The 22,458-nt window shown below is 39.9% G+C and overlaps 1 protein-coding gene across 2 annotated transcripts in view; it reads left to right on the forward strand.

Annotated features, from left to right (window-relative positions):
• The window catches only part of CD180 (CD180 molecule), a 401,296-nt gene that overhangs the window by 323,656 nt on the left and 55,182 nt on the right, over nt 1-22,458 (forward strand). The window lies entirely within an intron of this gene.

Raw genomic sequence — 22,458 nt, forward strand, 5'->3', positions numbered from 1 at the left:
ACAGTATTAGCCTGACAATATTATAAGTAATAAATATTATTTCTCTGTTGAAAATGGCAAATTCCATGAAAATCGCATGTTTTTCCTATTCATAAACAGTCCAAATTTGAGATTTACCAGTATTCTTTTCAGAACAATGGAAAATCAGTATCCCTGTTAAGAACATCCAAACATGTCTCCTGCCAGTGTTGGTCTAATAAAAGGGACTACATTGTGTTTATGTTCTAGTGTCTTTGTGCCCTCTTTCTTGTCAGATCTGACCCCCATTGTTACTTCTTCCGTTCATCACTTTATACATGTTCTGAGCAAAGCTTGCCATCCTGGAGTCTGTGTTTGACATTCATTTTTCTCTCTGACATTTGTCTGTTTGTACATGCTCATAAAATGCCTTGCTTGATATCTTCCACTATGGTCATTTTGTTTAAATCAATGCTTAGTAGTTGTATGTCATAATCTACAGCCATAATTAAAGTATACCTGTTTCTAGGAGAGTTGCTAGACATTCATTTACCTGTGTACTCTGCAATACCCTGCTGTTCTTCTAATGGGCTGTTTTGTTTATTATTTCTATTATTATACATTTAGTACCATAGTTAAGGGTTGGTCAATTGTTTCATCTTTAGAAAGCACAGTGTTATGTATGTCTCCACAATATGTGCCATACATAGATTTTTCTGATAGTATATGTTTCCCTTCATCAAACTGACATTACTCAGCTAGTAAAGCTTTGAATTTATTCTAGAATGCCTTCATGTTTCATATGATCACAGAAATGGAACATGAGATGTATATTAAGCAAAGGCTTGTGTCAAGTGCTTCTGTAAAATCTTAGCAGTCTCTGAAGGATTTGTTCAGATCATTTTGTTGCACTTTAAAACTGCATAACAGCCTGTACTTCATGGTTCCATTTAAATTTAACATTGGAAATATTTTAACATTTGAAGGGTTATTAGCTGTGTAATGCACATCTACTCTCTCAATGTAAGTTGTCCAATTTTCATTAACTCATCAAAACTATTAATATATCAAACATATTTGGTCATTTTAAAGCTGTATGAGCTTTCAGCTATATATGTTTTCTTAGTGTTTCAGAATTCTTTTTTTTTACTTAAATTGGGTCACTACATAGTGTTTATATCACATGATCGAAACATAAAAACATTGAATGCTATAACAGCGAACTGGTAACCTCGAAATCTGAAAACTCAGAAAGCTGAGAATAGTGATTTTTTTCCCTGGAAAAAAATTGCTGTTCCAGCACAAAACACGAAACAGACAAACACTACAAACTATTGCTAATGTGGGGGGCTGTGCCCCCCACAACCCCCCTACTTAAATATACCAACTCCGAGATTGCACCACAGTGGAGGAAATAGCGAAGCCACGGAAATGGCCCCCCAAATTCTTTCCCTGGGAAAGAATTCAATGTTCTGCGGCTTTGCTGTTGTCAGCCTTCGAGGTTTTGGGTTCGCTATTATAAGATTCGAAGTTTTGCGACTTTGATGTTATGATATAGACACACTACATACACTTGAGTGCCAAGCACTCAAAAATCACTGTCCCAAAGCAAGGGACTCAAGTGCCTTGTAGCACAACAACTCTGCTACTTATGCTGAAACTCAGATATAAGTTTGGGTAAGCAGCTGTAGGGAGGAAGTGGGAGGGGTATTTTAGGATTAGGGACTGAGAGGGGATTTTAGAATTAGGGAGCAGCATACCTCTTAACTGTCCTAATTTTCACAGAATGTCCAGAATGTTGCCTCATATATTTGGTCAGTTCCTTACAAAAATGGTGGTTTTCTGCTAAATCTTTTTGAATCTAAGTCATAAATAATGAAATACATTTGAGTTTCACACATCAAAGTCCTTGGAAAAAAGCATGTGAATGCAAAACCGTTATTCTAGTAACTTTGTAAGTATATAAGAGCAATAATTAAAATCTGTCCCTGATGTTGGGCTTTTGTTCCTCCTTTATTTTTAGCTTTGTCCAGATTTCTCACAGTTAGAGATTGAGAGATATGAGGGGCAGGAGGGAGATTTTAAGGTTAGAGAGTGGAAATGGAGTTTTAAGTTAAGAGAGCAATCAGGACTTTATATTTAAGAATGAGGATTGGAGTTTTAGGTTTAGAGACTAGACAGTCTTAGAGTTAGGTTGCAATTGTGGAATTTAGGATTACTGAGTGGGGTTGGAGTTTTTAGGTTTAGAGAGCAGGAAGGGAGTTTTGGGATTAAGAAGCAATAGGGAAACTTAGGGTTAGGGAGGGGGAAATGAAGTTTTAGGTTTAGGGAGCAGGAACAGAGATTTAGGTTTAGGGAGCAATATAGAAATTTAAGTTTAGGGAGGGGAGTTGAACTTTTAGTTTTATAGAACAATCTGGTTTAAGGTTAAGGGGCATGGTGAAGTTTTAGAGTAAGGGGCAAAGGGGTAAGGATGGGTACTTCCAAGCTGGCTGCAAATTGAGTAATAACAGCTCTCCCAGTGTGAAAACAGAAACTCAGCAGAGAAGGCCATTAGACTTTGGTGAGACTGTTTATGGGTAAATTTCAGTAAGTGGCTAGTAAGTGTACTGCTTGCATGCCAGGAAAAAAGAAATACAGAGGATCTGGAAAAAACAGCTACAAAAAGTGCAGAAGAAAAACTGACTGGGGAATGTTCTGTAGCTATTCAGCAAAAAGTATTGCAACCTGCAAACATGAATTCCAGTAACCTACAAGAAGATATAAGATAACTACACACAGACCTGGTTAAAATAAACAAAACACTGATGGAGTACATCAACACAAACAACAAAAAGCTGGAAAAAAATGGAAGAAGCTTTAAACAAATATTCAGATGAGGTGATAAAGCTGCAAAAAAAGACATGGAAATGAAGAAAATGCTGGCTGAATATGAGACTGCTCAGGAAGACATTTTTCAAGAAATAATAGAATTAGATGACAGAGCACGTAGGAAAAACCTGAGATTTTCAGCTCTATCAGAGAAGCTGGTAAGAGCAGATGGCATTAATTTTATGAAAGCACAAATAAGCAACTGGACTGGTATTCCACAGCAGGAATTGTTAGTTGAAAGGGCACATTGCATGTATGCTCCAAACCTGGGTATGAGAAAGCAACCAAGACCTTTAATAGTAAAGAGGCAGTTCTACCAGCAGAAGGAGTTGATTCTGATAAACTGTGGCAAAAGGACAAAGTACTAAAAGTGGGAGACAGCAGAGTATTTATGGAAAATGATTGCTCATTGTACACCAGGCAGAAGTGAAGCTAATTTATTTCACTATTGGGGAATGTCAAGACACAAGTGTGAGATTCAAACTGGTGTACCCAGCTGTCTTCAAAGTATTCTTCCCTGAAGGGACAAAATCTTTTTTTTGATGAAGTACATGCTAAGGAGGAAAAACAAACATTTGTCCAACAAAAAGTGAGCTGTGAAAGAGAAAAAGATTTTACTTCTTGTTCTTCTGGTAATAAAGACCATAGAGAGACAGTACCTGTGAAACTTTTTCCAATGTTTAAAAGGAAAATGTTAGAGAGAAAGAAGTGAGCATGACAGCTGACTAGAAGAATTGAGAGAATTTTGAAAATGAAGCAGAAACAGGATTTGGGAGTTGGAGATGAACGGTAATAAAACCAGTAATTTAATGTGGGATTACAATGCAATAATTATATGTATGAAATATGACAAAACAAGAAAATCTGTAAATATTGGACTTTTTCAGAATGTGTTGGACTTGTGAGGGTCTTTAATGCATATTCCCTAATTTGTTTCATTAATGTTAAAAAATGCTTTGGGGAGTGGAAGAAGAGGGAGAAAGTTAACTGTAAGTAAATATTTTTTTCTTACTGACAGTATTTTTGTAGTGTATGGTTTTCTTTGCATGCTATAAAGTAATGTTTTCTCAGTTATTTTTAAGTGTAATTGGAATTGTAAACAGGTGCTTTTATTCTTTTTTCTCCCTTCTCTCTTTCTTCTTCTTCATTTTTAAGAAATGTAGACAATGCAGTTAAAAAAAGTCTGGTTAAAAGAGCATGACAAAATAAAAATTAATGTGCTTTTTCTTCATTCTTGCATGGGGAAATGACTGGATTAAGAACCTTAGCCTGATATAGTAACACATTTTAAGAGTAAGCAAATAAATGAAAAAGAAAATTGAATATTATGAGGCTTTTTTCTAGCAATACATGTATGCTCAGTAGCAATTCTGCAGCTGGTCTTCGTGTTTCCATGGAAACAATCTGATAAAAAGACATTAGTTCCATGGTTTTCATGTCTCCATGGAGACAATCTGATAAAAAGAAACTGGCTACAATCTGGTGGAGAGTAATTGGCTAAAGGAAAAAACTGGGAAGAGAAACTGGCTAGGAGATAATGTTCTCTGAAAGCATTCAGGGGTTTCCTCAGCTGGGAAAGCTATAAATAAAAGACAAACCCAATTAGCACTTAGTAGAAGGACAGGCTGTACCATGCATCCTAGCATGTTTAACCTTTCTTTTAGGTTAACTCAAGTCTTTGAGTGTGGCTGTTAGTTTGGAACTTTTGTTCCTATTAGGAGGGTAAAACTTCAGTATTTGAAGATGTACATAGTTTTGTGTGTTAGTATCACACCGATAGGTTTTAGGGGGTATAAGTTTTTTTTTTGTTTTGTTTGAGGGCTTTCAATAAAACAAAATGTTTTGTAAGATGTGACAGAGGCTGAAATGGATATGGCAAGAAACAACTGTATAAAAGTTCAACCTGTCAAAAAGTGAATGCATGTAACACACAATCCTGGAACTAGACATTTAGCAAAAAAGATGTTGTACATAAAAGGTGGGAATAATAACTTTTAAATGCAATGATGCTTTCTGTAATGTCTTTAAATGTGTACGGTCTTACAGTTAAATACAACAAAGAAAGAGCAGTGAACTATATTAAAAACATGTACAGTGCAAGTAGGTATGCAACAGGAGACACACATAGAAAGAACTAAACATATGAAATTGATAAAGAAAGGTTTTCAGGATGATTATTCATTGGAATACCTAGAACAAAGGAAAAGAGGAATAGTTATATTAATTGCAAGAGGAGCTCCAATAGTGATAGAAGCGGATAAAAAAGATAATAATGGCAGATTTGTAGTGCTAAGGGGCTACTGGCAAGGGAGGATGATTACATTGGGATGTATTTATATTTCACCTAAAACTGCTGCAGTGGAGCTTATGACAATTCTGAGAGAAATAATCAGTTTTCAGCAAAAAATATTACTTATAGGTGGGGACTGGAATGTGATTTGTAACATTGAAGATGTGTCTAAGGGACCCAGAAGGGAAAGTATAACAAAGGAGGGTAGGTTTTTGAAGAAATTTATGAAAATATTTGGCATGGAAGATGTCAATTCATTTATAAGAGTTCGGCATGAATATACATATTATTCCCCAAGATATAAAAACTGGACTAGGCTAGACAGAATTTATATTTTACAAGAATGTGTGCATTTAATGGAAGGTCTTGATATGCACTCATTTTTATTTCATTACCCTGTGTTTTTAGTTTAGTTATTACTGGCGCATGATCTCAAATAGTTATTGGGTGCATATCAAAATACTGGCACTTTCCCACCTATCTGTTGAAAAGAGAGAAATTTAAGGAATGGGTAGTGTAGATTATTCAGGAGCTATTAGACAAGATAGAAATTTCTTCTGAAAATATAGCTAGGGAGTGGGAAAAAATTAAGGTGGAGTTTAACAATAGTGTAGAAAAAAAGAAAGGGAGCTATGGTTAAGAAGTAACAAGAATTATTTAGAGGGACTGACAAATGTTAAAGTATTGCAAAATGGGGGGAATCTCACCGAACAAGAAGAGGATCAACTGCAGAATGCTAGGCAGAAAATAATGGATTACCTCGATAATATACACAAGTCTAGAAAGATTGCTGTTAAGCAACTGTTTTATTGATAATAACAGTACAGCAGAAAAAACGTTTAGCACAAAGACTCAGGCAAGAGAAAATAGAAAGGGCTGTAACCAAGCACAGGGAGCCTATAAGAAGAAAGAGATCCTATTAAGGTATTAGAAATATTTCGGAAATTCTATGAAAAGTGTGTATAAAGCAAGAAATATGGAAATCAAGAAAAGATACAAATGGAAATGTTTATGGAATAATTAAATATTCCAAGGTTAAATGCAAATGAGGCTCACTTACTAATGGTTAGGATAGGAGGAGATGAGATAAAAATTGTGATGTATAACCAATCTACAGGGAAGTCCCCAGGAATAGACGGTATTCCTGTGGAAATTTGGAAGCTAGGAGGGAAAAAACTGATAAAGATCTAGAAGATTTTGTTTAACAGTATTTTAAAAGGAGAAGTACAAACATCCTGGAAGAAAGCAGTGGTAGCTGTAATACCTAATGAGGGTAAAGATCCATCAGACCCAGCTTCATACAGGCCCATTTCAATACAAAACCATGATTATGAAGTGTTTGTCTGTAATGGCTAAAGGAATGGCAAAAGTAATGGCAAAACTGATAGATACGGATCAATGCGGTTTTGTGGAGGGGAGGCAAATATCTGATAACATTAAGAGAACATTGATGATCCAGAAGGAAGCAGAATGTAAGAACATACCATTATTTTTGGTGAGTCTTGATGCAAAGAAAGCATTTGGCAGAGGAAGCTGGGACTCCATGAGCAGGGCAATGGAAGCATTTGCATTTCCTGAAAAATTAGGTTGATTAGGAAGATGTATGAGGCATCAGAGCCAAAAATTAAAGTGGGTGGGGTCCTCTCTGATGAGTTCTGCTTGAGCAGAGGAACCAGGCAGGGGTGTCCTCTTTCCCATTTCTTATTTCCATTATATTTAGAACCACTGGCAAAGAAAATAAGGGACTCAGAAATTCAAGGATATAATTGATATGTTAGTCAAGAAAAGTTGTCTCTGTTTGCAGATTATATTATTTTTATACCTGACAAAACCAGTAAAAGACATTACAGTGTTGTGGAACATTTTGAGACAGTTTCAAATCCTTTCAGGATACAAAATTAATGAAGCTAAAACAAAGGCAGTTGTGGTAAATTATGTACCCACAATTGAATTGGTTCAGCAATATCCATATTTATGGGGACATGATAAAATGAAGTATTTAGGAGTATAAATTAAAATTAATTCTGGTGTGGAAGCTAAGGATATGTGGGAAGAGAATAAACAAAAGATAATACAAAAACTGAGAAAATGGAAACTTTGTTATATGGAACTGGATAGTAAGATATAAGCAGTCAAAATGTTTTTAGTCCCTTTAGCCTTATACACAGGTCAGGCATATTTTTATCAATCAGAGGATAAGTTGTGGATAGCAATTAATAAAGAGCTGAAGGACTTTATATGTGAGGGAAGATGACAAGTCAAGTGGGATAAGCTGATTCTTCCAGTAGAACAAGGCATATGGGGATTACCCAATCTGAATGGGTATTTTAGAGCTACACGGTTAAGACACCTATACATAGCATAAGCAGAAAACTGTAATTCAAAGGGGAAAGGGATGATGTTGAAACAAGGGGGGAGCTCAAGAAACAAGGAGAGACTGGGATTTTGGATGCAGGCCTTTAAGGAGGATAATAACAATCATACAGCATATTATATCCATAAAGGAGGAGAAAGTATTCTAAGAACTAAGCCAACACGGGAATGGAGAAAGGTGATTCTGCCAATAGGGATGATTACAATTAGTGATATAGGCAATAGGCAAGCGGGGTCTAGAATTTATTGGAGAAAACTGGCAAAGGAACCAAGTTATTGGTAGCAAATAACTAGAGAGGGAAAGGTAATACAATGGGAAGAGGCTAAGAATGTATTTGGACTGCAGGTTAGAGATTGCCTTCCCTATCAAGGATTGATATCGGAGTATAGGCAAAGAGAAAGAAGTATGGGGTCCTAAACGAAAGACCAGCACTGGTAGAGTTTTTCATAGAATTTATAGCAGAAGCTGCCATAAAAAAGGAATAATTAGTAGAGCATATAAAATATTGCATGATAACTATAAGAATCAATCAGAGGAGGTTAGACAGGATTTGGAAGAGAGATTAGATAAGCAATTCCCAAAGAAACAATGGAAGGACATATGTATGTCATCCAAATACGCGACACAATCTAGAAGATTTAGAATTTCTGCATGGAAATGTTTACATAGATATTTTTATACCCAAGTGGACTCCAGAGAAGTTTTCCTCAGGTAAACAGCAAATGTTAGAGGTGTGATAGGGAATGAAAGAGGTACTTGGGAACATATTTTCTGTGAGTGCGGTGGGTTGGTGGACTTTAAGAATTCTGTTTGGGATGCACTGTCAGAGATGCTTGATGGATGGATTGGCGTGACGAGGGAGATGATTTTTCTGAGCTATGATACAGAATCAGAATTGCCTAGCCATGGTAAGGCTTTGCTGTGTCTAATTATGGTGGCTGCCAAAAAAGTAATTACTAGAAAATGGAAATCATAATCTAAACTAACTATATTAGAAGTAATGAATATCGTAACAGAGATAAAACAACTTGAATTAAGATCTTTAGAAAATAGCAATAGCAAACTGGGAATTGTGAGAATGATATATATAGGGGGGAATGAGGTTTAAAAGAAGGTGGGACTTAAATGAGCTGTGTAATGTTTGACTGAAAGTGATGGGGTAGTGATGTATAATGTTTGCAACTGGGAGTGTGTCAGTATGGTTTGTGACGTAAAATCCTTGCAACTAGAATTGTGGCGATGTGGTTTGCTTTCATTTATATAAATATATAATTGCTTATGTAATAAGTGATAGTTTAATAAAGATGTTTCTTGTTTAAAAAACAAGGGGCAGGAATTGAATAATGTATATAATGTTGCTTAGTTATATGATATACAGCAATATATGTGAAGTATAATGTTTGTTAATTTTAATGTGTTCCTACGGTTTGATTACTTTTGTGTAAATGTAAATTTGCCTATGTCACAAGAGATAATTCAGTAAAGGTGTTTAAGAAAAAAAGGGGTCAGGATGGGAACTGGGTAGGAGTTTTTGGCTTATGGTTTGGGTTATGTGGCTTATAAGATTAGGTGTTGGGAAGGCTATGTAGAAAAATGAGATTAGGCTAGTGTGAGTTAAATTACTTGCTTTTTTGAGCAAGTGGCTATGAGCAGTCGTACGGCTAGCCACTTTTAAATGAGCAGCTGGAGTAAACCATCTAAAATCAGAATAAAAACACATTTCATACAGTGAAATGTAGTACTTGATTCGTGCCATCACACCCACTTATACAGTCTATTTTCCTTCAAAACACAGATTGTTATTGTAATTTAAGCAATTGCAAATTGTTTGAAATACTTGAACACAGAATTTGTCTACATTACTATACTGTCTGCAATGATGCTGTTTTAATTTATTCCATTTATTAGTTCTCAAAAATGCATTCTATTTATTTCTTTCAGCATCTGAGCATTAGTTCATTTATGTTTAAACCCGATACGTCTTTGGACATACATTTCCCTTCTCACCGACAACCCTGGATCACTGTCTGCTTAAGTGACTTGCTCAGAGTCACACAGCAGGCAAATGGATGTGGAACGAATCAAACTCTGTAGCTTTTATTACAAGAAATAAGTCATTATCAACCCAGAGACATAGTCTTCTGCACTGTCAGACAAAGTTGTCTCTTTTTAATGTAAAATGTCATTAGACTGGGTTTTAAAACAGTTTATGCTGTTGTAAGTTGCAACACTGAATGTGTATACATTGAAATGCACTGTCAGTTCCAAAATATCTACCTCAGTTGAAGTATGCAAATGAAGAAAGGCACCAGCATACCGAGATATCTATGGAAATTGCATGCATTTCTATGAGGGTCTAACCATTTGCAGTGCCAGTATCAGGCAGAAATAAAAACTGGAAACACTCCATAGAAATGTAAAATGTCCAAGTCTCAAGCTCAGATACTTACATGTCAAAGTTCCTTTGTTCATAGCAACAACCACTCTGAAAGTGAATATGCTAATGGTGAAGGCCCTTTTGTCACCTGCAATACACCATGCATCATCAGAGACTGTTGTTGAATGTTCCTGTTGGACCACCTCACTGACTAGAAGAATTCTGACCAATATTGCACATGCAGAAAGAAATATGATAACCACAGTGGTAGTTGCCATGGCATTACTGACCCAGGTAAAACAGATCAGTGCACATTCTTATAATGCGTGGCATCAGACACTCGCTCTGATATTTACATACAGTAGGTATGACAGTTACCATCTGCACATGCACCAGCACACCCACTGGACACTTTACCTTTAGCACACAAGTAGAACGAGGAAGGCACCATTAGACATGTATGTTAGCTAAATCATGTGATGAGCACAGACACAGAGGACCTTTAGGGGACACCACATGCAGTATCACCCCATTCTAAACATATGTCACTCATAGAACAACCATTTTCTGTACTAGCAGCAGGAAGAATTACATTGGTAGGCACAACAGTATTGTATGTGGCACACAATGGATTGATGTGCATGATGAGACACCATTGTCAAATGTTCTGTGGTTTAACATGGTGGAAGCCAAATGCAGAATTAAAAAACTACCATCCACAGCTTGCACACTAGTCACACCTATGGCTGATATTGTTTGCTGCTGTGGAATTTGGCCTAGGTCATGCACACGTATGCTACATTTGTTTATGGTATGCCATCCATGTACCAATTCATCAATAGAATGTGCCAATGTAGTGAGATGATACTGTAGTGGATGGATAGCCTGTATGTTTTCCAAGATTATATGAATGCAGTCAGACATTATCTTTTCCCTTTTTGACACATGTTGAGAGGGGCATATTTCAGCAGTACTGTGTATAGTGGCCAGAATACAGAACACAACTTAAAGGTCCCAGTCAGTTTAGCACAGGACACGTGATCCATTTCTGCAGATGCTCACTGACAACACCGTGTGTAGTGGCAGAACACACATCCTGTATATAACCTTTCCCAATAGTTATCAGTGCCCTTGGCGCATGCCTTCCCAGCTTTTACTGGCACCTTACATGCTGTTGTGCACTCTGCTCTCTGGCAGGTTACAGATTATAGCAGCCAATATCCCCATATTTCTTATCCACTACAAATGCATACAACATCCCACTACAGGCCTGCATTCTCCTACATATGTGGACTACAGTGTCTTTTTGAAACATGATCAGCAGTGGAAATATTGGTATGTCGAAAAGAACATTATTATGTATATTTAGAGCAGTATCCTCCATTCTGGTCACATCATCGTGGGATGTTTCCAAAGGTTACAGGATAAGCATAACCATCTAGCTAGCTGTAGAAGTATGGGCATCCATTAAGCCAGTCGTACTGGCTGGTCTGGATGTTGTCTGTATTGCTGATACAGATACTATAAGGAGCTTATAAAGTACATGTAAGTATCAATAAATACATGCATCACACACATATAGCAACATGACATGTCACAATTAAAGCCAGTTAATGGTCTCCATGTTTGGTGCATAACCCCAGACAGGCCTGTAGAAATATTCATGACAGTATTGAAAATGGTGTTGCATATCAATACAGACTCCATACTTCCACCCAGTGCCTTTGTAAGATAACATCCATGCACATGCAGCAGACCCAGTCTGACATCATTAGATGGTAGAGCCTGCATGTCCCATCTGGTTACCATATTGTACATGCCAAGGTAATGAGCCTGTACTGTGTATTACTTGGTCACAGGCACATATCAGTATCTATGACCTCATCCAAAAGGTGACATATCAAGTTGCTGGATGATGGATTAATAGGTTGTACAACAGGATATAGCTGGCAACATCATATGAATTGTATTGTACATAGCATATTAAAAAGAAACAAACAGGGCCCTGTTGGTCAATTTGCTATAATGTCCTGCATGGTGCAGTAAAACACAGACACATTGTACATACACACAAACATGTGCGCACACACATACACAAACACACACAGCCTTCATACTTAGTTTAGTCATCCAGTAGTAGAAACAGATGGAAGTTGATAGCTATGACAACCACAGCTGTCCACAAAGAATGACTTAAAGTATACTGGTAAACATGAATTTTCAATGAGGCAAAAGCTCCACTGAATCATGTACAACATATATGTGTACTACCACCAAACTAACAACAGATTTTTGTTATGATTTTCATCCAACTGGTATGCACCTTACATTTCTCCAGCTTCCAACAGTAGCCACAATGTCACTGGCATGAGCAGACTACAGCAGGAGCAGCTCATGTACCAGCCACCAGTGTGATAAAGCTATAGAAGATATTCAAAGCACAAAACCATCTGAGCCCATGTGCATGTATCTGCAATACACACAAAAAATGCATATATGTGTTCTGTGTGTGTGTGTGTGTGTGTGTGTGTGTGTGTGTGTGTGTGTGTGTGTGTGTGTGTGTTTATACATGTGTATGTGTGTGTGTGTTTATACTTGTGTGTGTGTGTGTGTGTGTGTGTGTGTGTGTGTGTGTGTGTGTGTGTGTGTGTGTGTGTGTGTGTGTGTGTGTGTGTGTGTGTGTGTGTGTGTGTGTGTGTGTGTGTGTGTGTGTGTGTGTGTGAGTGTGTGTGTGTGCATGTGTGTGTGTCTGTTTATATGTGTGTGTGTGTCTGTTTATACGTGTGTGTGTATATGTGTGTGTGTGTGTGTGTGTTTGTGTGTGTGCATGTGTGTGTGTCTGTTTATATGTGTGTGTGTCTGTTTATACGTGTGTGTGTGTGTGTGTGTGTCTGTTTATACGTATGTGTGTGTGTGTGTGTGTGTGTGTGTGCTTGTGTGTGTGTGCGCGTGTGTGTGCGTGTGTGTGTGCATGTGTGTGTGTGTGTGTCTGTTTATATGTGTGTGTGTGTGTGTGTGTGTGTGCGTGTGTGTGTGTTTATACATGTGTGTGTGTGTGTGTGTGTGTGTGTGTGTGTGTGTGTGTGTGTGTGTGTGTGTTAGCATGTGTCTGTGTAACTTAATATGCAACCCCTAGAGTGGGACACCCTATGATGCTCACTATGAAATCATCCCATGAAGGTTTACTTACAAACACCCCTCTTCATTTTCTTTCAGATAAAGTCTCCTGATCCCATATGAAATTCTCGCACTATTTGTTTTGTAATGGTACATAGGCTGCCATGTTGTGTACTCTGCAGATCTCAGGCTGGCAGTACCCATCTGACACTGCTCTGGACAATGTACTGAATAAGCTTAGTATGCTCTGCATTTCCTCATTCTGCCCAAAAGGTATGGACTGTCTTGGGCAAGATTCTTTTAACGAACTATACTCATGACAGAATCTCACACCAGACTGGATCCAGCTTATGTCTTATATTAACAGCCGACAATGTCTCTGAATCTCCTGTCCATACAAAAAATGACAAAGAACAAAATACATAAATTCTATATTATATATTTCTTATTCTTTATGTGATAATCCACGCAGACATAAAAATGATCCAGTCATCTATTTGATTTCACTGCAGGCCTAATAGCTCGGCTTTAAATGTGATGTATTCTGTTAAATATTCCTAATATTGCGGTGCTTCAGAGCGGTAGTTCTCTGACTTTTTCCTCCCATAATGCTTCTTCATAATATTTTTGTGTCTGTCTCTTGGACAGTGGCTAGCTCTTAGTTCTGTTCTGCAAGACCTGCATGTTGTTGGATGTTGCTGAATTATGATAAACTATTTGCATTTTATATTATATCAGTCTTTTCCTTCATTTTTTTCTTTTCATTTATTTCAACATTACATACTTTATGTTGTATGATATCAGTAGTCGGTCCTATAGGCAGCCATTATCTTACATGTGTATGCTTAGAAATGTGAAAGAACTTGGTAAGTTACATTTAAAGTATTTATTTTTTACTGGGTTACAAAATGGAAAATATTACATGTATAGTAATGGGAGAATTCAAACATATACCAATTTCTACTGCTAGGTAGAATGATGCCTCTGTAAAATAACAGGTGGCCTTGCTTGGAAGTCAGATTTTTTTCTGTACAAATATCTTATTAAACAAGCAGTGACACCTTAGAGAAAACTCTGACACAAAATAATTGACAAATCTAATTTACATACAGGCTCCATGCATACCAGTTTCTGTCAATTTGCACTGAGGTATATCACTTAAAAGTTATCATACAAGTATGAATAAATACATATATAACCTGTTCCCATTTGCATTTATTTCATTTCTTATGTTTATATAATTTCTAGCTGGAATTGTAGTCAGTGTTTTTGAAATGACCTTTTGTGCTCAGGACAATAACTGATGTTCAAAATCATTCATTACTTGGTCTCAGTAGTCACATCTGCTCAGCTACCTTGGTTATGTATACTGTAAGTAGATATATTGTTAATGATATTTAATTTATGGATAGAGATGCTGTTAATCAAAATCAGTGGCTTCTCAAATGCAGTCTCACTTCATCTGCATCACTAAATGAAGCTATAAAGCATTGTGTCTGCAAATAAGCAATAGGAAAACAACACAGAATATAGCTTATGACACCCGGACAAGTGTTTTTATTTTTAAATAATTTAGACTGATAGATTACAGTAGTTCAGTTGATGGTGACAACAAGCCACCACCGCATATATGTAACAAAAATGGCAAACAGCAGTCCACTAGGTAGACATGATTCTGTTCAGGGAAAACAAAGGATTACCAGCTGATTAAGTATCTTGTTCAGGGTGACACAGTAGCTAAATAGAGACTGAGGGAATAAAATCCCAAAATATAGGATAATAATGAATGAAGTTAAATTTTGCCTATGCCTGGGATTCATTAACAATCTTGTAGGCACCACAGTTAGCCTACACGATGCAAATGTGTTAGCATGATCATAGTAAGCCTACACGATGCAAATGTGTTAGCGTGATGAGCAGCAGTGCTAATCAAATGTGCATGCTGCTCATCCTGACTTCATCTCTGCAAGCAGCTTTGCGTGGCCAGCATTATTGTTCACTGCCATGGAAAGGTGCTTGCAAGCATAAATACACAATGCAAACAAAATGGCTTGCATATAGGCAATGCTTAGGTGCAAGCATGAGCTATAGCCCAGACATATTAGGGGCAAGTACAGGGCAACAGTATAGAATGAGGGTAAGTGAAAAGGGGGAATTGGTACACTAAATTGTGCTATAATGAATAATTAATGTTGAACAGGGGAAATGTTTAAAGTGTGCTTATATCCAGCAGGTAATTATGACAAAATGTATAAGAAGCATTACTGACATAAATCCTGCAATATTACTGTAATGATAATTAATGTTAATGACAGTCTCTCAGTTATGCACATAAATAATCATGGACATGCTACTAAAGCATGATATAGGGATGTAAAGCTTCAGTGTAACAAAGGGGAATGAAAATGCGATGGTACTGACTTGAGATACCACTTAGCAAGGGCAGAATATACGTTATGGGAATGCATAGAATGCAGTTAATGCCCATGCAATGTATTTATGGGAATGCATAGAATGCAGTTAATGCCCATGCAATGTATTTATGGGAATGCATAGAATGCAGTTATTGCCCATGCAATGTATTTATGGGAATGCATAGAATGCAGTTATTGCCCATGCAATGTATTTGCCGGGAATTTATGTATTCAAGCTGACAGCACCGCAGTGTTATAAGTCTCATGATGTATACACAAGAACAAAAAGACCCTACAGCGGTAATGTCAGGTAAATCAGAAATGGACATGTTTTTTGCAAAGAAATGACAGTGGCATCAGTAGGAAAGGTATCCATCACCTACAATCATGTAATAGACAAGCAAGTGTTGTATAGTTACGTAAATGCTGCATGGTAATTTAATAACATACATAAGGGACAAATGACAAGACAAAGCAGATGACATATCCAGAGTCCAGTTTTGCCACTGCTGATTTGCAAACATGCCTAAAATAGTAATACCGGACATGCTGTCATGGAATTATAAGGAACAGTAGCATAACAGCAATTCAGCAGCAGCGCAATAGAAAGTGTTGTAACAGAGGACTAATGAGAGTTTCTGATGATCTGTCAACATACCATAGGGTAAGAAACGTTTATGAAATCACTCATCTTCCATTAAGCTGTATAGTGTGATGAAAAGAACTACAGCATTAAGGAAATGTCAGGAGGTAGACATGAAATACAGAGCATAATTATCATGAGAACAGATAATGCATATAAGCAAGCAATAATATAAGAAACATTTGCATCATGTCAGTTTCAAAAATATACCAGAACAGCTATCAGTGAGATGCATAACAATCACGGTCACCACAGAAATATGCATATTGGTCAGGTAACAAAGAACACCCTTGAAGTACTTACATCACTTTCCTACCATACAAGGTGTATTGATGACCTACCTGGTAGGAAAATGCCTGAAAAATGTGGCCCTTTGAAAGTGCCATAAACATTGTGTATGTGCGTGTGTAAGACACTATTGTCTGACATACAAATATATGGACCAGATCTCTGTATTGACTGCATGTGCCACATCAGAAAGAAATGTAAGCTTTCAAAAATAAATGAATTGAATTTGTGTGTGTAACACAGGATGTGTGAATATAATATGACCACTCGAATTTATTCACAATGCTGGAATGGAGCTACATATGTTACTGACCACGCAACACTACTTATTATAATATCACTGTTTATTTGACAAGGAAGCTGTTTCTATCATTTAGGACATGCACTGTCCTACAATTTAAACACAGTCTATCTGTTTATGTATGCTGTACAAACCAGTACTCAATGCACTTGCCACAGGAGCAATCACAGCATGCAATGCCCTGAATACATTTCACTGCCATGTAATCACAACTTGTGATGATATGTCATTGTCCAGCATAAAAATGGATATAAATAACATGATACAATGGTGATTATGGAATGTCAGTGCACTCATATAATGTTGCCCCTGTCAGGAATTGAACAGCAAGCCATTTGACTCTACTGAGTAATGACATCTAGATGAACCAAAAGTGCTACAGTGGAAGTCTTAAAACTGTTATGACAATCTACCTGTTCTAATCTATTACATCAGATGTGTGTGTGGTAAACAACCTCTGAGATGAAGGAAATGGCTGAGGATTCTCACACCATAATTGGTCACATTATAACAGTGGTGGGTGTCATTCATGCATTACAGTCCAAGGAACAGCAATGCCAACAGACACTGAATATGAATGTTGAACACATGAGCATTTGACAGCAGACAAATCATGATATTTTAAAGGATGAATACACCATGATAGAAATGTTAGTACAATTGTGAGATATGTGGATATGTGAAGGCATTACATCAATGTTATTGCTGTAAGGGATAGGTGTGCCTGCAACTACTGTAGTAAGTCAACAACAGACACCATGTTGACAGATTCCCTTGTGCCAGAAGATAACACTTTCTACATAAGTTATGAAAATGAAATTAAATGTCATCATTAATCTGAATAAAACTATTATGTGAAACATTTTCCTAGGTTTTTGTAATGAGGATCCATATCTATATGCGTACAAAGCAAATGTGCTTGACAGCAGTGTTACTGACATTACAAGTCGCAGTAATACTGACACAGAATAGTCTTAGCAGTAATGGATGGATTTCAAATAACTACCCAAAAATCACAAGCTAAACATTATTAATTGAATCACATCAATCACATGAATATGTCGAGGTACACCTGAAACACTGTACAGTTAAATGAATGATATCAGCACTGTTTATTAGCTGGAAGTTTATGCTAAAAGTGTTTGATGTGTGCAATAATAATGTAGAGCTACACATCATATATGTCTCTGCAGAATAGTATACACAGTTTGAGGGTGAAAAACACACTCAAAGCTGGACTAAAACATCCTCCATATGTAGTTACACAATGTACAAATCACACTTTCAAAGTCATGCAACACAAGAGTATTTGCACTCCAAGTGTAACATACTAAAGGTATCTTAACAGTATGTAATAATTGTGTGTCTAATAAGTTATTTTCCCTTTGGATGCTAGGATTTGCTAGTGTCACAGAGTGTCAATGTAATTTAATCTCATAATTAGAAGTATACATAAAGGTGACTGTGAGGTAGCCAACAGTATATGACAATAATCACTGTCACACTACTGAAGCAATGATGGAATTGAACTACATACTTATCCACTTACATCATCTATATAGCACATTAGCAGCAGACAAAGTAACATTGACACATACAGCATGTAGGAAGGGATGACATCAGCAGTGTATTGCCAAGATGTATCTGGTAACATTAGATGTTATGTGATCCTATCTCGCCTACATTCTGACTGATGGGTTCGGAGCCGATCCCTCGGCTCCGACTCGGCACGCTTATGCCAAAGAGCGAAGTCTCTTATTGGCTGAGCTTACTATATCCCAGGATGCACCACTACCAGTCCCCCAGATCTCGTTTGCCGCTTCCCTGCGAAGACGTGGTCTCGAGCTGGCTGGGCTGAGTAGTTATTATTAACTAACTTTTCTGTCAGTTTTTTGCTGCTTTTTGTCACAAAAGCTGTTCTAACGGCTAACGCTCTTATTGTGTGTGTTTGGATTGTGAAACTTGTTGTGTGTGATTGGGTTGAGTTTGATTTCGGCCCCCCCTTCATCCAGGGCCTTCCCGGTCTATCAACCCTTTTAAAACTTTACAGGGTTTCAGAGTTCCCTGTCATTTACAGGAAGTGTTTGCGTTAATACTATAACTGTAGCCTATTTTTTTAGGTTTGGCATCAGTAAATCTATAGTTGTTTACTTTTCTGTCAAAGTTACTGAAATTGTTTAATATAATGTCTCAAACCCCTAGGCCTTCGGGCTTTAAAAAATGTTCGAAATGTGGTTTCAAAATGTCTATCACAGACGATCATTCGCTCTGTGTATATTGTGTCGGGGCAAAACACTTGCAGGAGTCATGCAGCGATGTCACGCTTTTTCCTCAAGGGTCCTCCAGGAGAGGAAAAATAAATTGATTCTTAAGGGGTTAATTAAACCTTCCTTTGAAGAAGCCTTGGCATCCTCTCCTTCTCCGGCTAAAAAGAAAAGGGCGTCGGTTCCGACCAGTCCATCGGATCCGACCGCCAAGAGACATAGGCAGGCCTCTCCTTCGGCTCCAAGGACTTCGGAGCCGAGGTCGGAACGGTCTGCCTCGATGCCACCAGTATCGACTCCTCTGGCTTCGGAGCCGATGGCTGGGGCATCGAGAGGCGGGTCACCTTCGTCGGCTCCGCTGCTCTCGGAGCCGACAAGGGTCGTCCGCTCAGACACTTCCTCCTCGGCCAAGTCCACCTCGCACCGATGGAATCTGGTGTGTGTATTCCTCGGCGCCGATACTCATCGAGTCGCCTCGAGCCGATCCCCTAGCCCTTTGGGGCCGATGGAGAGGCCGCCTCGAACCCGTTCTGTTTCCTCTCGGTCTGCGAGAATGTCGGATTCTGATATAGACAGGGTGCTCCAAAGACTGTTCCAGTCGCCAGTCTTCCAAAAATTTGTTTCGTTCCGACCCAGTTGGCTTCGGAGCCGATGACCTTGGCCCACCCATTGCCATTCCTCCTCCGACTGCTTCGCCCGCCGGAGCAGGTGCTGTTGGAGCCGGTGGAGATCTCAGGGTCGGCTCCGACCCTTACTCCAACCCGGCCTTCGGGTCCGAGTTTGGTACGCGGACTTCTTCGGCTGGACCCGGGGTGATGTTTCGACCTATGCTGGTTCCGAGCCTCCCCTCGGTGCTTCGGCTGCGGGACTTCCGTCGGCTATCACGGCTCCGGAGACCGGACACTCCCAGGATTCTGGGGGTCCAGCTTTCAGGGCCATGAGGAGTGCCTTGGCCAAGTCCTCTTCGGCCATCTCTCCGGCTTTACCGGCACCTTCCCTGGGCGTGGAGACTGGGTCTTTGGCAGTTCCCCTGTCCGTAGCCAGCGGAGCCCTGAGGCCTGAGGTTACCCCAGTGGGGTTCCCCTCCTCCTGAGGGTTCTTCGGAGTTGTCTTCGGAGGAACCCCCAAGGAAGAGATCGTGCAAGAGGAAGCACGTGGACTCCCCCGAGTCTATTACATCAGACACTGATATGGATGATGCAGAAGGGTCCCCGAAGTCGTCCTCGGATGATGTCTCATTTGCAGACATCTTAGAGATCCTCAAACAACGAGGCGGCTGGATATCCAAACCCCCCTCTGCGGACGAGTCAGTGCTCCTCAAGGCCTTTGGGGCTCAGCCCTCCGCCTCCTGGGTGTCTCCGCCCTTCGACGAGCTTCTGGATTTAGTTTGTCGAAGGGCATGGGAACATCCAGATACCGTGGAACCAGTCCCTTCTCGTCCAAATAAATTTTTGTCTGCTCCCCGAGAAGGAGTTCCTTAATAAAGGCGTGGCTGTAGATGCCATGGTGGTGGCATCTGCTACACAACAGGACGTGGCAGAGGCTTCAACGTCCGTCCATCCTCCTAATAAGGAGTCTAGGAGTATGGACAGGTACGGGAAGTGCACCCTGACTTCAGCGGCCTTTACTTTAAGGTCTCTGAATTATTTGGCACATTTTACCAGGCTTCAGAGGATCTGGTCAAGGAGTTGTCAGATTCCTCTCGGTAACCTACCTGAGCAGCTAGCCCAGTCGGTTAGCTCTCAGTTGGCTATCCTTACGTCAATTTCTAACTCGTCCATGAGGCGCATTTCCTATGCGGCCGAAGGGGCGGGTAGAGCGGCAGGCACAGGCGTGGCTCTACGTAGACAAGCCTGGCTCCGCTTGTGTCAGTTTGCGGAGGCCTTCAAGTCTTCCTTCGCCGACACTCCCTTTGATGGGTCCTCATTGTTTGGACCCAAGGTGAAAGACACCCTTACCCGCTGTGAGCAAGAGGGAAAAACTTTATCTGCCGTAGGAGCCCGTTATTCCACTCCCTTTCGGCCTTACCCCAAGGCTAAAGGAGGGGGGAAAATGTGGTTCCGCAAATCTCGCAAGTTTTTCTCCCAACAGCAGGAAGATTCCCCGACCAGAGGCAGAGGACGGGGAAATTTTTCAGGGAGACGCCGTCCCAGAGGCGGCAGAGGGCCCCGCAATTCTGGAGACCGCGAGTCCTTTCGTGGCTCTTCAGCCTCCCACACGTCATGAGGGATTGCCCGGCTGTGCTGCACCGGAGCCAGTCGGGTGTCGCTTGCCAAGCACCTAAAAGCCTGGGAGTCAATCACTCAGGACAGATGGGTGCTTCGGATCATTGCCGGAGGTTACACCATCCCATTCACATACTCACCCCCACCGTCCAAAAGAATCCCGGACCCACCACCCAGTCAAAGGGAAATAGCAGCCGCAGAAGCTTTAAAGCTGCTAGAAAAAGGAGTCATCCAACCGTCCCCACAGACCAGATCGGATCAGGAAATTACTCCAGGTTCTTTTTAGTGCCAAAAAGACAGGGGACCTGAGGCCAATATTGATCTCAGCAGACTGAACCAATCCGTCACGAAATCCAAATTCAATGGTCACGTTACAATCCATTCTCCCATTGTTGGAGAAGGATGTTTGATGTGCTCCATAGACCTCAAGGACGCCTATTATCACATACCGATACATCAGGCGTCCAGAAGGTATCTGCGCTTCAGCCTGGGAGTCAGTCATTACCAATTTTGCGCTCTGCCCTTTGGTCTCACCACAGCCCCCAGGGTGTTCACCAAGTGTTTGGCAGTAGTGACGGCTCACCTGAGAAGTCTTGGATTCCAAGTGTTTCCCTATCTCGACGACTGGCTCCTGACTGCCACCACCAGGCATCTACTAATGGACAACCTCAAAGCCACCATCTCCTGGGTGTTTCCCTGGGGATTACATTCAATTGGTCAAAGTCTGTCTTGCTGCCCTCTCAACGCATAAAGTTTATAGGAGCAGAGATAGACTCAAGATTGATGCGTCTTTCTTCCTGCCGAAAGGATCCGAACTTTACAGGGCCAAGTTCAAGCTCTGATCTCGAGATCCAAAGCCCCAGCCAGGATGGTTCTACAGGTTTTAGGCTCAATGTCTGCCACGGTTCTTTTAGTTCCTCTAGCAAGATTACACATGAGGATTCTTCAGTGGCTCTTGTCAACTCAATGGTCCTTTCAGGATCTTCCCCTCAATCATCACATCATGATTACGGAAATATGCAAAAGGGACCTTCGCTGGTGGCTTCAGACATCCAACTTGGATCAAGGAAAACCCTTTGTTCTCCCCCCTCCAGTGGTTACCCTGACGACAGATGCCTCCCAGATAGGGTGGGGGGGGCATTGTCTGGGCAGGCTAGTTCAGGGCTCCTGGCTTCCAGACGAAGCTCTTCTCCACATCAACGTGTTGGAGATGAGGGCTGTACTTCTATCCCTACAGGCCTTACACGAGTTTCTTCCTCAGGGCACCATCGCCATCCACACAGACAACATGTCGGTGGTTTGGTATCTGAACAAACAAGGAGGGACCAGATCATAC

This window comes from Protopterus annectens, chromosome 2.part2, assembly GCF_019279795.1.
Source record: "Protopterus annectens isolate FY-2018-M chromosome 2.part2, PAN1.0, whole genome shotgun sequence".
Classification (NCBI taxonomy): domain Eukaryota; kingdom Metazoa; phylum Chordata; order Ceratodontiformes; family Protopteridae; genus Protopterus; species Protopterus annectens.